Source organism: Carassius carassius, chromosome 18, assembly GCF_963082965.1.
Source record: "Carassius carassius chromosome 18, fCarCar2.1, whole genome shotgun sequence".
In the NCBI taxonomy this organism is placed as follows: Eukaryota; Metazoa; Chordata; class Actinopteri; order Cypriniformes; family Cyprinidae; genus Carassius; species Carassius carassius.
The window spans coordinates 28,070,012-28,082,384 of NC_081772.1; positions in this window are offsets into that span (position 1 = coordinate 28,070,012).

Below are 12,373 nucleotides of genomic sequence, written 5' to 3' on the forward strand. Positions count from 1 at the left end.
TGACAGATTACGGCGAAGTAGTTAAAAAAGCAAGAACTGTTTCTGGAATAATCTGATTATCTGATGCTCAGACATAATCCCGCTTGACCTGTGGCCCACCCACCTCATCCAATTAGGGGCTTTTCCATTCAGGCATCTGTCAGCTGTCACCTGCAGTGCGGTTCACTCACCCCATTCATCTTGGGCTGCCGAGCCAACTCTGACCTCAGGAATAAGCAGGACTCACCCCTGTTGTGAGTGCATGTGTGGACAGAGCTGCCAAAGACTTCTGACCTTACTGAAGGGTTTAAAGTGGGTGTCCATTTTCAAAAATGGATGCTATTTAAAGCCTGCTGAGTCTTGAGCTATGACTGCCGTGACAGGGATGAGTGGAGAGACGTCATTTACCACTGCCATTGACGGTCCAAAGGCTTAGTCTATAAATACGAAAGCCTTGGCATCGGATGAATTGCATGTTAATTCACTGCTGTTTTTTTTTTTTTTTTTTTTCAGTCCACAAATCAATGGTTTTTAATAATCTGATTTCATGGCCAAGGAATACTTAATTTAGTCCTTTCAGTCTTTAAATAGCAATTATGTAATGTCATATTTTTTGTGTAATTTAAAGTGTGTAATATCTGTAAAAAAAAATGTGCACATATTTGATCATGGTAAGGTCAGTAAAATGAAGTCCTTTGCATCCCAGTTTGAGTAAATGTTATTTTCATCATCTTTAGATCTGATCAGAGGTGTATTTACAGGAACACTTCAAATGACGTCAGAGAGCTTACGTCACGAGACGCTGAGGATGTCAACGTGACTGATACTTGTGTGTCCATTTCTGTCAACATATTGTTGTTTTTAAATTGCTTGAACTAGTTCAAAATGTATTGAAAGCTAGTGTGTAACAGCCGTCACTTAATAATGTGTGCTTCATCAGTATTGTCCTCAGAATAAATCTTACAATTGTCTTTGCATCAGCAAAAAAAAAAAAAAGGAAAGAATTCTGTTGATGTAATCCTACTACTATGTAAACAGAATTCCTAAAGGCTTAATGAGAAAGTCTAATCCGATTGAACTGTCTTGTTTTGATGACTGGAGAACTACTCACCGTCTGGTCAGTGCTTTATTACTCAATTTACTTCAGAGATCTTCAAATAGGCCAAAGCTTTATGAATTATTTGTGGTACATCCACTAAAATTTGGAATCACTAAGACATTTTTATGGTTTTAAAAAACAAACAAGCAAAACAAAAATATATATATCACTATTGCAACCAGCACCAGCATTTTCTGTTTTCAGTTGTGATTTTGTGTTGCATTGTTTCATCATGTATTCAATCTTTATGATGCAGCCTTTACTCAAATCTATTAAGAAAACCTGGTGTTAATTAAAAACATCAATCCTATGATTTTTTCCTGTACATCTTGATAAATATAACCCCCACCCCCCCATCGTTAAATGAAATTACCATTATCTTTCAAAAACATAAACATTGCCTTGCCTTGCCTAAACAATAATGGTGGAAATATCACAAATTTATTAGTGCACGTACATTAAAATATATAAATCATAGTTAGTTGTTACGTTACTTCTATATGAATGCACATTAACTAATGATATGTTAAGCATCTTAAGTTATAAGGTTTTAAAAGGAAGTTACACACATGCATATATAGGCCTACACCATAGACTGTAAAAAAAAAAAACATGGACGTAGTGTACGTGACATCACACATAGGTTTTTTTTTTTTTATTGCAAAAAAAAACAGATATACAATAAGGCAATACAAGATAGTAATGAGATTCATAAGAACAGAGCACCAAACCAAAAGATGAAGAAATAAGAAAACAGAATAATAATAATAACATGATTTATACAATAGTTTCTTCTAATAGTTAAAATTTCTGCAATAAACCAAACAGTCTTCTTCCTGGTTTAGATTTTAACTGTTTTAAAGATTTACAGTACATCCAAAATTCTTTGTTTTAAGGCACTTACATTTATGAATATAAAATTTGCTCAAAATGAGAATATTATTCAGAACAACACGAGTATGTACATCTTCAATTATTAAACCAAAAATTATGTCATTTTTAGAAAATTGAGAAGACAGTTTGATTGAAACTTTAAGCCACTCGAATGTATCAGATCAAAAGGCTCTACGGAAAGAACAGTCAAAGAATAAATGTACAGTTGTTTCAATATCAACATCACAAAAGGTACAATTATTGTGATCAATATTGAATCTATATCTAAGAAACTCTAAAGATGGGTAGACATCATTAAAATTTTTAAAGTGTACTTCCTTGGCTTTGGGGGGTATGGGAAAGGAGATATACATGGTTCTTAATTTAAAAATAGAGCACTGGAGAAAAAGATTATTTCGACTAGCTTGATTTGGAAATTTATCTTGGGTCAATAAAGTCCTTATTAATGTATTTGGCAGGCGGTTACTAATAAAATGTTTCCCATTTATTATCAAAAAAGGTAAATGAAGAGCTTCGGTTACATTAGGCACTGTGTTACTAACCAACAATACAAAGGCCTTTGGAATACAGTTCAATACTCTGCTTGTAATAACAATGTACACTATATATTTTCACAGAAAGTACTGTGATCCAAAAAATAACCATCTTTCCATAGCAGGTGAACAACAGACCAGACACCTCTCTTCCACCAATCTCTTATAAAAAGTGACTTATTCCTTAATAAAATAGGTGAATTATGTGGGGAAAAATTATGTTTATAAATCATCTTCCAATATAAAAGAACCTGTTTGTGATATTCTGATAATTTGAGAGGAAGTTTTGGTATTGAAAAATCACATCGTAATAAGAATTCTATTCCACCAACACTTTCAAAGATATTTCTAGGTGCGCAGAACCAGAAACTGTCATTATTTGTTAGAAAATTTTTGAGCCAATTTATCTTGAAAGTTCCATTCATACAGTCAAAGTCTATGGCCTGCAAACCCTCTTCTTTGTAATCCTTCACTAGTGTCCCTTTTTTAACATAATGAGCTTTCCTCTTCCAAATGTAATTAAAATTAATTTGATTAATTAACTTAATTTTCTTATTAGAAATGAGAAGGGATCCTGCAGGGTAAATAAACCTAGATATAGATTCCACTTTTGTCAATAAAATTCTTCCAAATATAGAAATATCTCTCTGCATCCATCTATCCAATCTGGCCTTACATTCATCAATTCTATTAGATATATTAAGTGAGTCACTTATTTATTCTTTATCTTTGTTAATTAGAATACCAAGATATTTGATCCTAGATTTAACTGGTACATTTGTGTGAGCTGAGATTCTTTCAATGTCAATATTTCACATTTACTTAGATTAAGACATAAGCCTGAGGCATTAGAAAAATGATTCATAATTTTGAGAGTTTTTGGAACCTGATCAGAATACTTTAGAAATAAGACAGTGTCATCAGCCAATTGACTGATCACTATGGAATCATCAAAAACCTTCAAATGCTCAATGTCAGAATTTTTAATTGCAAGAGCAAGCATTTCAGCAGCCCAAATAAAAAGTAAAGGCGAAATTGGACAGCCTTGTTTAATACCTCGGCTTATATTAAAGCGAGGAGTGGTCCCTTCAGCAATGAAACAGAACAATTTGTATCCCGATATAAACTACCAATTATATTTCTAAACTGTTTCCCAAACCCATACAATTCTAAAGCCACAAAGATAAAAGGGTATTCGACCGTGTCGAACGCTTTGTAGAAATCAAGAAAAAACATGATACCGTCGTCGTTAATCTTGTCCCCACTGTGCAAAGTTACGTCCAGTGGACGTCTTTTTATGTCTTTGCAGATGTTGAAAAGACGTCCACTGAGGAGCCAGAATGAAAGTTTTTATGACGTCTTTTTTTGACGTCTTCTGTACGTCCGATTTAGACGTTCACAGAACCTCCTTACAAGGTTAAAAACTAGTTCAAAAGTGGTCAGCGGAAATATTTCAAACATCATTTAAGGTTCATTTAGGCATAATTTATACTGTTTCGGGACCAAATCAACACTCTCAGGATGCGTTAGATTTAGATGTTATTTCAATGTAATTTCCAGACACTGTGTTTGTCCTAAAATCAAGAAAATAAAATAATCTTCATGAAATAATGAAATAACTGATGATTGAGACATTAAATCTCTGAAGATCTCAGCAGAGGAGGATCAATTTACATCATTTACATCAACATCATTTGAAGTCACCATTGTGGTGGACAGTGTTTGGTTTAGTTGGGATCTTGGTCCTCATACTTCTTGTGTTAGCTTGTCTTTGGCTGTTGTAACTGTGTGTTATAAAACACTCTTATTGTGGCAGATAGCAGTGAGCTCAAATGCTAACATCTTGCTTTTAATGGTAATTAAACTATAGCACAATAAGTTATTAATGTTTTGTTGCAACTATGTATTTATTTTCATGGACAGACACCTTGTAGAAATAAAGAATGTACTTATTTAAAAAAAACACATCATGTAGTCACACAAAGACATCAAGATTGTGGATCTGCATCACATCAATGGTGACAATTAATACAAAAAAGTCTGGAAAATAAGGATGAGTTTGTGCTATGAAGCCGTTTTGATTGTCACCGTTGTTGTGATGCATATGCTAAATCTAGAAGTCTGTGTGTGTGAGTACATGATGCTTTTGCTCAAAATATTTCAAACGCATGCATTTGGTCTAACTTCAAAATAAGCATTTTGCTCTTGGTGACTGTACTGTAGAGTCAAAAGGTTTAGGAGATATATACAAACAAAACAACACTTATTTCATAACCTCAGATACTTGAAATGTGATGACTTTATCATTACCAGCAAAGAGCTGATAATACCTGAGCTCTCTTAAATTTGTCTTTCTTTGCTACAACAACAGTGTTTCACAAACACACAGTTATAACAGCCAGAAACAAGCTAACACAAGAAGTATGAGGACCAAGATCCCAACTAAACCAAACACTGATCACCACAATGGTGACATCAAATGAATCAAATATCAACATTTAAACCTCTGTTAATTCTCAATAAGAGCTTCTCTAGATGTCTGACAGAAATAAAGTCAATCTAATGATTCCATGTTTGTGGAGATGTTTGATCCTCCTCTGCTGAGATCTTCAGAGATGTAATATCTTTGATTTGCAGTTGATTTTACCACATGCTCAATCATCAGTTATTCCATTATTTCATGAAGATTATTTTATTTTCTTGATTTTAGGACAAACACAGTGTCTGGAAATTACATTGAAATAACACGAGTCTAAATCTAATGCATCTTGAGAGTGTTGATTTGGTCCAGAAACAGTATAAATGATGTCTAAATGAACCTTAAATGATGTTGAAATATTTCCACTGACCACTTTTGAACTAGTTTTTAACCTTGTAAGGAGGTTCTGTGAACGTCTAAATCAGACGTACAGAAGACGTCAAAAAAAGACGTCATAAAAACTTTCATTCTGGCTCCTCAGTGGATGTCTTTTTAACGTCTGCAAAGACATAAAAAGACGTCCACAAGACGTCAACTGGACATAACTTTGCCCAGTGGGTCTTTGTAATCAGTCAGATCAAGGACCAAACGATCTACCCCTCATAAACCCTGACTGCGTATTACTTATAATTTGAGATAATCCGGTTTTCAAACAATTAGAATAAATATGTGCTAACAATTTATAATCATTATTTAATAATGTAATGGGCCGCAAATTATCTAAAAATTTAGGATCTTTGCCTGGTGTAGGAATGAGAATTATAACCCCTTGCTTTATAGTATGGGAAAGTGAAAGACATTCAGTAACATCTGTTAAAGCCTTGAATAAAATACATTGTATAGAATCCCCAAAAAAATTTGTAAAAGTTGGCCGTTAAACCATCGGAGCCAGGAGATTTGTCAGAGGGTAAAGATTGCAAAGCATTCTCCAACTCCTGTAACAAGATCTTTGCATCACAAATGTCTTTAAACTCCAAACTGATTTGTGGAATAAATGGCCTAATACTCTCCAAAAAAGCATCTGCATTCATTTTAGAAAATTTCGATTTATATAAGTTACTATAAAAGGAATTTTTTTTTTTTGCAATATCATGAGTGTTCGAAGATTCATTGCCATCGATAATTAAGAATCGTATATTATTTTTCTCCTGCCTGCTCTTTTCCAATCTACAGAAGTACGCTGAATTTCTCTCCCCCTCTTCGATCCATTTGGCCCTTGAATGAATATAAGCACCTTTCGCCTTTTCAACATATATAGTATCAAGTTTGGATTGTAAGAATAAAAGCTTTGTTCTATCTGAATCAGAACACTTATCTCTCTAAAAAGATTAACTTCTTCTAAATGGATCGATTTATTTTTTAGCTTTTTACCAAAGGAAATAGAACAACTACGAACTCTAAATTTCAAATATTCCCATTTACTAATATTCGAGGAGAGTGAACAATCTTCACTCACTTCTGCAACAATATTTTTAACTCCTTGACAAAAGGCCTCCGAATTAAGAAGATTGGCGTTAAATTTCCAATATCCCTTATTACGACGCCGTGCAGTCAGAGACTTTAAATTTAAACCAATCATGCAATGATCAGAAATTGGTGCGGGGGATATGAAACAATCTAAAATATGTTCCTCAATATGGAATGAGATAATCCAGAAGTCCAATCTTGATTTGCTTGATCCATCTGGTTTTAACCAAGAATACTGACATAAACTGGGATTCAAATCTCTCCATGGATCAAACAGGTCAAAAGAACTACAAAAATTACATAAAATAGGATTGTAGTGATGGCTATTAAATTTAGATGGAAAACAGTCCAACCAATCATCCTGCACCATGTTAAAATCTCCTCCTAATATAATATTGTCTGTGGAATATGCAAGGTTCAGGCCCATTATAACTTCAGAAACTTCTGAAAGCAGTTCCCTGTTTTGATTAGTATTATTGTAACCATATATGTTCCCTATTATAATAAACATGTCATCAATGGAAACCACACAAATGAGCCAGTTGTCATGAGTCTGGACCCGGTGTTCCTCCCTCTCACCACCAGAGGGCGCCACTTCCCCATCTCCCGGTCTCATTCACCGTAACACTATACACCTGGTTCACTCGGTACACCTGTTGCATCTACTCAATCACTTACACACACACACAGCTGTTCCCCATTTGTTCACGAACATATATTCTGGTCTCACCCACCACTCTGCCTGGCTATATTGTAATGTCAATGTTGATTACATGTGTTACTCCTGCTTGTGTTTCGCTTGTCCCTGTGATTCCTTTTGTTTTTGCCGTGTTGGCCTTTTTGTTTTCAATTTATAATAAAGTGTCTCTTCCTTGCATTTGGACCCAGACCTTGTTCTTTCCACGGCGCCGTCTCTATCGCGCCGTGACACCAGTGACCATTGTCCCTCAATTTATATACAATTACTTTTCCCGGGCAATTATTAAAAAAAAATGGCAACTCCCGCTGATTGATTAGTTCCATGACCAAATAAAATTTTGTCCCCCCACTGATTAGTCCAAAATTTCTCATCTAAAACACTCGAGTGAGTTTCTTGCAACATATAGCAGTGTGCCTTTTTACCTTTACAGAATAAGAAAAGAGCGAAGACCTCGAAGACCCCTAACATTGAAAGAAGAAAAACAAAAATCCGATTTTAAAGAGAACATTTGAACAAGAACATAGTAAATAACTTTGCTGTGACAGAATATAGCCAGCAATCATGGGTCCAGCAGGGAGGATCCTCGATGTCCGCCAGGGAGCTCGGAGTATCGAGGATTATGCTTGGGACTTCGTGGGGCCTGTCTAATGGTCTTCTTCTGGGGAGGACTAGCCGAGCCCCTCAAGTCTCTCATGCCATTCTGGCACCCCGACGAGACGCTGGAGAGTTATATCGACCTGGCTCTCCAGGTGAGTGGCTCAGCCGTCAGGGTGGGGGTGCCTTCCCAGGAGTTTTCCGGCAGAAACCTCAGGCTGACCATCGCCTTTTACTTTTTTTTGAGGTACTGGAATTTTAGTAGGTGTAGATTGCAACAATCTCCTTATACTCACTGATTGAGTTACCATCATCTCTTCATTTTTTGCACCAGACTGTAAACATGTTTTTTTTTTTCTGCTGTAAAGTTGAGCAATTTAACATGGGGATTCTATGGGACTGACTCCTTTTTGCAGCCAGCCTCAAGCGCCCAGTCGATGAATTACAATTAAGGGGGTAGTATGAGTAAAAACATAGAGATGCAGGTGTAACCAAATGAACGAGATGAGTGGTGGTGATTGACATTTTAGTGAGCACCTATCAGAGAGGAATCCCTCCTATTTAAGAGCTGGTTGGCTATATCCTGGGATGCGTCATTTCTAGCTCCTCCCCTTCTTCTGTTGTTGACGGTAGCTGTAGCCGGTCTTTTTCCCTCCGTTTCCTTCGGCTTGTTTGAATGGATTTGAGGACTGCTTACCTCTCAGGTATGTGCAAATTTTGTGGAAAGCAGATTGTTCGGTGTTGTGGTCAGGGTTCAGGATTGGCTGATGTTTCGCGTTATGTGCAGTATCCTTGTATTCCAGCTAAACGGCGGCTTCTATGAGCTTAGAATGTCTGTGCCTGTGACGGGATAAGCACCTTGTGTAAACACATTTTTCTCTTCCCGGTAAGTGTCGTCGTGCATGTAACTGTTAGTTATGAGCCGAAAATTTTAACCAGTGGTGCATATATTTTATAAGTCTTTTTTCTTTGGATTTGACTTAGGATTCTCCTTTTCTTTCGTGACGATTGTTTTTCCTGCTGGCGCTACCACTATAGCCCTGTCGCTTTTCTGCTGAGAAACTGAGAGAACACCGTATCTCCCCACTCATAGAGGGGATTGTTGCTGTCAGGTTTTACTGATTATAGTTTTCTTTTTCTCTTTTCATTTCGGGTGCCGCCCACGAGTCCCCCGAGGCGGTGGCTGCGGGTGCCGCCCACGAGTCCCCCCAGGAGGCTGCGGGTGCCGCCCACGAGTTCCCCGAGCAGGCTGCGGGCGCCGCAGACGAGTTCCCTGAGGAGGCTGTGGGCACCGCGGATGAGCCCCCCGCGGATGAGCCCCCTGCGGACGAGCCCCCCGCGGACGAGTCCCCCGTGGTGGTGGTGGTGGCGGGTGCCGCCCACAAGTCCCCCGAGGAGGCTGCAGGTGCCAGCCACGAGTCCCACCTCATTCACCATAACACTATACACCTGGTTCACTCGGTACACCTGTTGCATCCACTCACTCACTTACACACACACACACACAGCTGTTCCCCATTTGTTCACGAACGTATATTCTGGTCTCACCCACCACTCTGTCTGGCTATATTGTAATGTCAATGTTGATTACATGTGTTACTCGTGCTTGTGTTTCGGCTTGTCCCTGTGATTCGTTTTGGTTTTGTTTTTGCCGGGTTGGCCTTTTTGTTCTCGTTTTATAATAAAGTGTCTCTTCCCTGCATTTGGACCCAGACCTTGTTCTTTCCACGGCACCGTCTCTATTACCTCTGACACCAGTGACCATTGTCCCTCGATTTATATACAATTACTTTTCCCGGGCAATTATTAAAAAGAAAAGGCAACTCCCGCTGATTGATTAGTTTCATGACCAAATAAAATTTTGTCCCCCCACTGATTAGTCCAAAATTTCTCATCTAAAACACTCGAGTGAGTTTCTTGCAACATATAGCAGTGTGCCTTTTTACCTTTACAGAATAAGAAAAGAGCGAAGACCTCGAAGACCCCTAACATTGAAAGAAGAAAAACAAAAATCCGATTTTAAAGAGAACATTTGAACAAGAACATAGTAAATAACTTTGCTGTGACAGAATATAGCCAGCAATCATGGGTCCAGCAGGGAGGATCCTCGATGTCCGCCAGGGAGCTCGGAGTATCGAGGATTATGCTTGGGACTTCGTGGGGCCTGTCTAATGGTCTTCTTCTGGGGAGGACTAGCCGAGCCCCTCAAGTCTCTCATGCCATTCTGGCACCCCGACGAGACGCTGGAGAGTTATATCGACCTGGCTCTCCAGGTGAGTGGCTCAGCCGTCAGGGTGGGGGTGCCTTCCCAGGAGTTTTCCGGCAGAAACCTCAGGCTGACCATCGCCTTTTACTTTTTTTTGAGGTACTGGAATTTTAGTAGGTGTAGATTGCAACAATCTCCTTATACTCACTGATTGAGTTACCATCATCTCTTCATTTTTTGCACCAGACTGTAAACATGTTTTTTTTTCTGCTGTAAAGTTGAGCAATTTAACATGGGGATTCTATGGGACTGACTCCTTTTTGCAGCCAGCCTCAAGCGCCCAGTCGATGAATTACAATTAAGGGGGTAGTATGAGTAAAAACATAGAGATGCAGGTGTAACCAAATGAACGAGATGAGTGGTGGTGATTGACATTTTAGTGAGCACCTATCAGCGAGGAATCCCTCCTATTTAAGAGCTGGTTGGCTATAGCCTGGGATGCGTCATTTCTAGCTCCTCCCCTTCTTCTGTTGTTGACGGTAGCTGTAGCCGGTCTTTTTCCCTCCGTTTCCTTCGGCTTGTTTGAATGGATTTGAGGACTGCTTACCTCTCAGGTATGTGCAAATTTTGTGGAAAGCAGATTGTTCGGTGTTGTGGTCAGGGTTCAGGATTGGCTGATGTTTCGCGTTATGTGCAGTATCCTTGTATTCCAGCTAAACGGCGGCTTCTATGAGCTTAGAATGTCTGTGCCTGTGACGGGATAAGCACCTTGTGTAAACACATTTGTCTCTTCCCGGTAAGTGTCGTCGTGCATGTAACTGTTAGTTATGAGCCGAAAATTTTAACCAGTGGTGCATATATTTTATAAGTCTTTTTTCTTTGGATTTGACTTAGGATTCTCCTTTTCTTTCGTGACGATTGTTTTTCCTGCTGGCGCTACCACTATAGCCCTGTCGCTTTTCTGCTGAGAAACTGAGAGAACACCGTATCTCCCCACTCATAGAGGGGATTGTTGCTGTCTGGTTTTACTGATTATAGTTTTCTTTTTCTCTTTTCATTTCGGGTGCCGCCCACGAGTCCCCCGAGGCGGTGGCTGCGGGTGCCGCCCACGAGTCCCCCGAGGAGGCTGCGGGTGCCGCCCACGAGTTCCCCGAGCAGGCTGCGGGCGCCGCAGACGAGTTCCCTGAGGAGGCTGTGGGCACCGCGGATGAGCCCCCCGCGGATGAGCCCCCCGCGGACGAGCCCCCCGCGGACGAGTCCCCCGTGGTGGTGGTGGTGGCGGGTGCCGCCCACAAGTCCCCCGAGGAGGCTGCAGGTGCCAGCCACGAGTCCCACCTCATTCACCATAACACTATACACCTGGTTCACTCGGTACACCTGTTGCATCCACTCACTCACTTACACACACACACACACACACAGCTGTTCCCCATTTGTTCACGAACGTATATTCTGGTCTCACCCACCACTCTGTCTGGCTATATTGTAATGTCAATGTTGATTACATGTGTTACTCGTGCTTGTGTTTCGGCTTGTCCCTGTGATTCGTTTTGGTTTTGTTTTTGCCGGGTTGGCCTTTTTGTTCTCGTTTTATAATAAAGTGTCTCTTCCCTGCATTTGGACCCAGACCTTGTTCTTTCCACGGCACCGTCTCTATTACCTCTGACACCAGTGACCATTGTCCCTCGATTTATATACAATTACTTTTCCCGGGCAATTATTAAAAAGAAAAGGCAACTCCCGCTGATTGATTAGTTTCATGACCAAATAAAATTTTGTCCCCCCACTGATTAGTCCAAAATTTCTCATCTAAAACACTCGAGTGAGTTTCTTGCAACATATAGCAGTGTGCCTTTTTACCTTTACAGAATAAGAAAAGAGCGAAGACCTCGAAGACCCCTAACATTGAAAGAAGAAAAACAAAAATCCGATTTTAAAGAGAACATTTGAACAAGAACATAGTAAATAACTTTGCTGTGACAGAATATAGCCAGCAATCATGGGTCCAGCAGGGAGGATCCTCGATGTCCGCCAGGGAGCTCGGAGTATCGAGGATTATGCTTGGGACTTCGTGGGGCCTGTCTAATGGTCTTCTTCTGGGGAGGACTAGCCGAGCCCCTCAAGTCTCTCATGCCATTCTGGCACCCCGACGAGACGCTGGAGAGTTATATCGACCTGGCTCTCCAGGTGAGTGGCTCAGCCGTCAGGGTGGGGGTGCCTTCCCAGGAGTTTTCCGGCAGAAACCTCAGGCTGACCATCGCCTTTTACTTTTTTTTGAGGTACTGGAATTTTAGTAGGTGTAGATTGCAACAATCTCCTTATACTCACTGACTGAGTTACCATCATCTCTTCATTTTTTGCACCAGACTGTAAACATGTTTTTTTTTCTGCTGTAAAGTTGAGCAATTTAACATGGGGATTC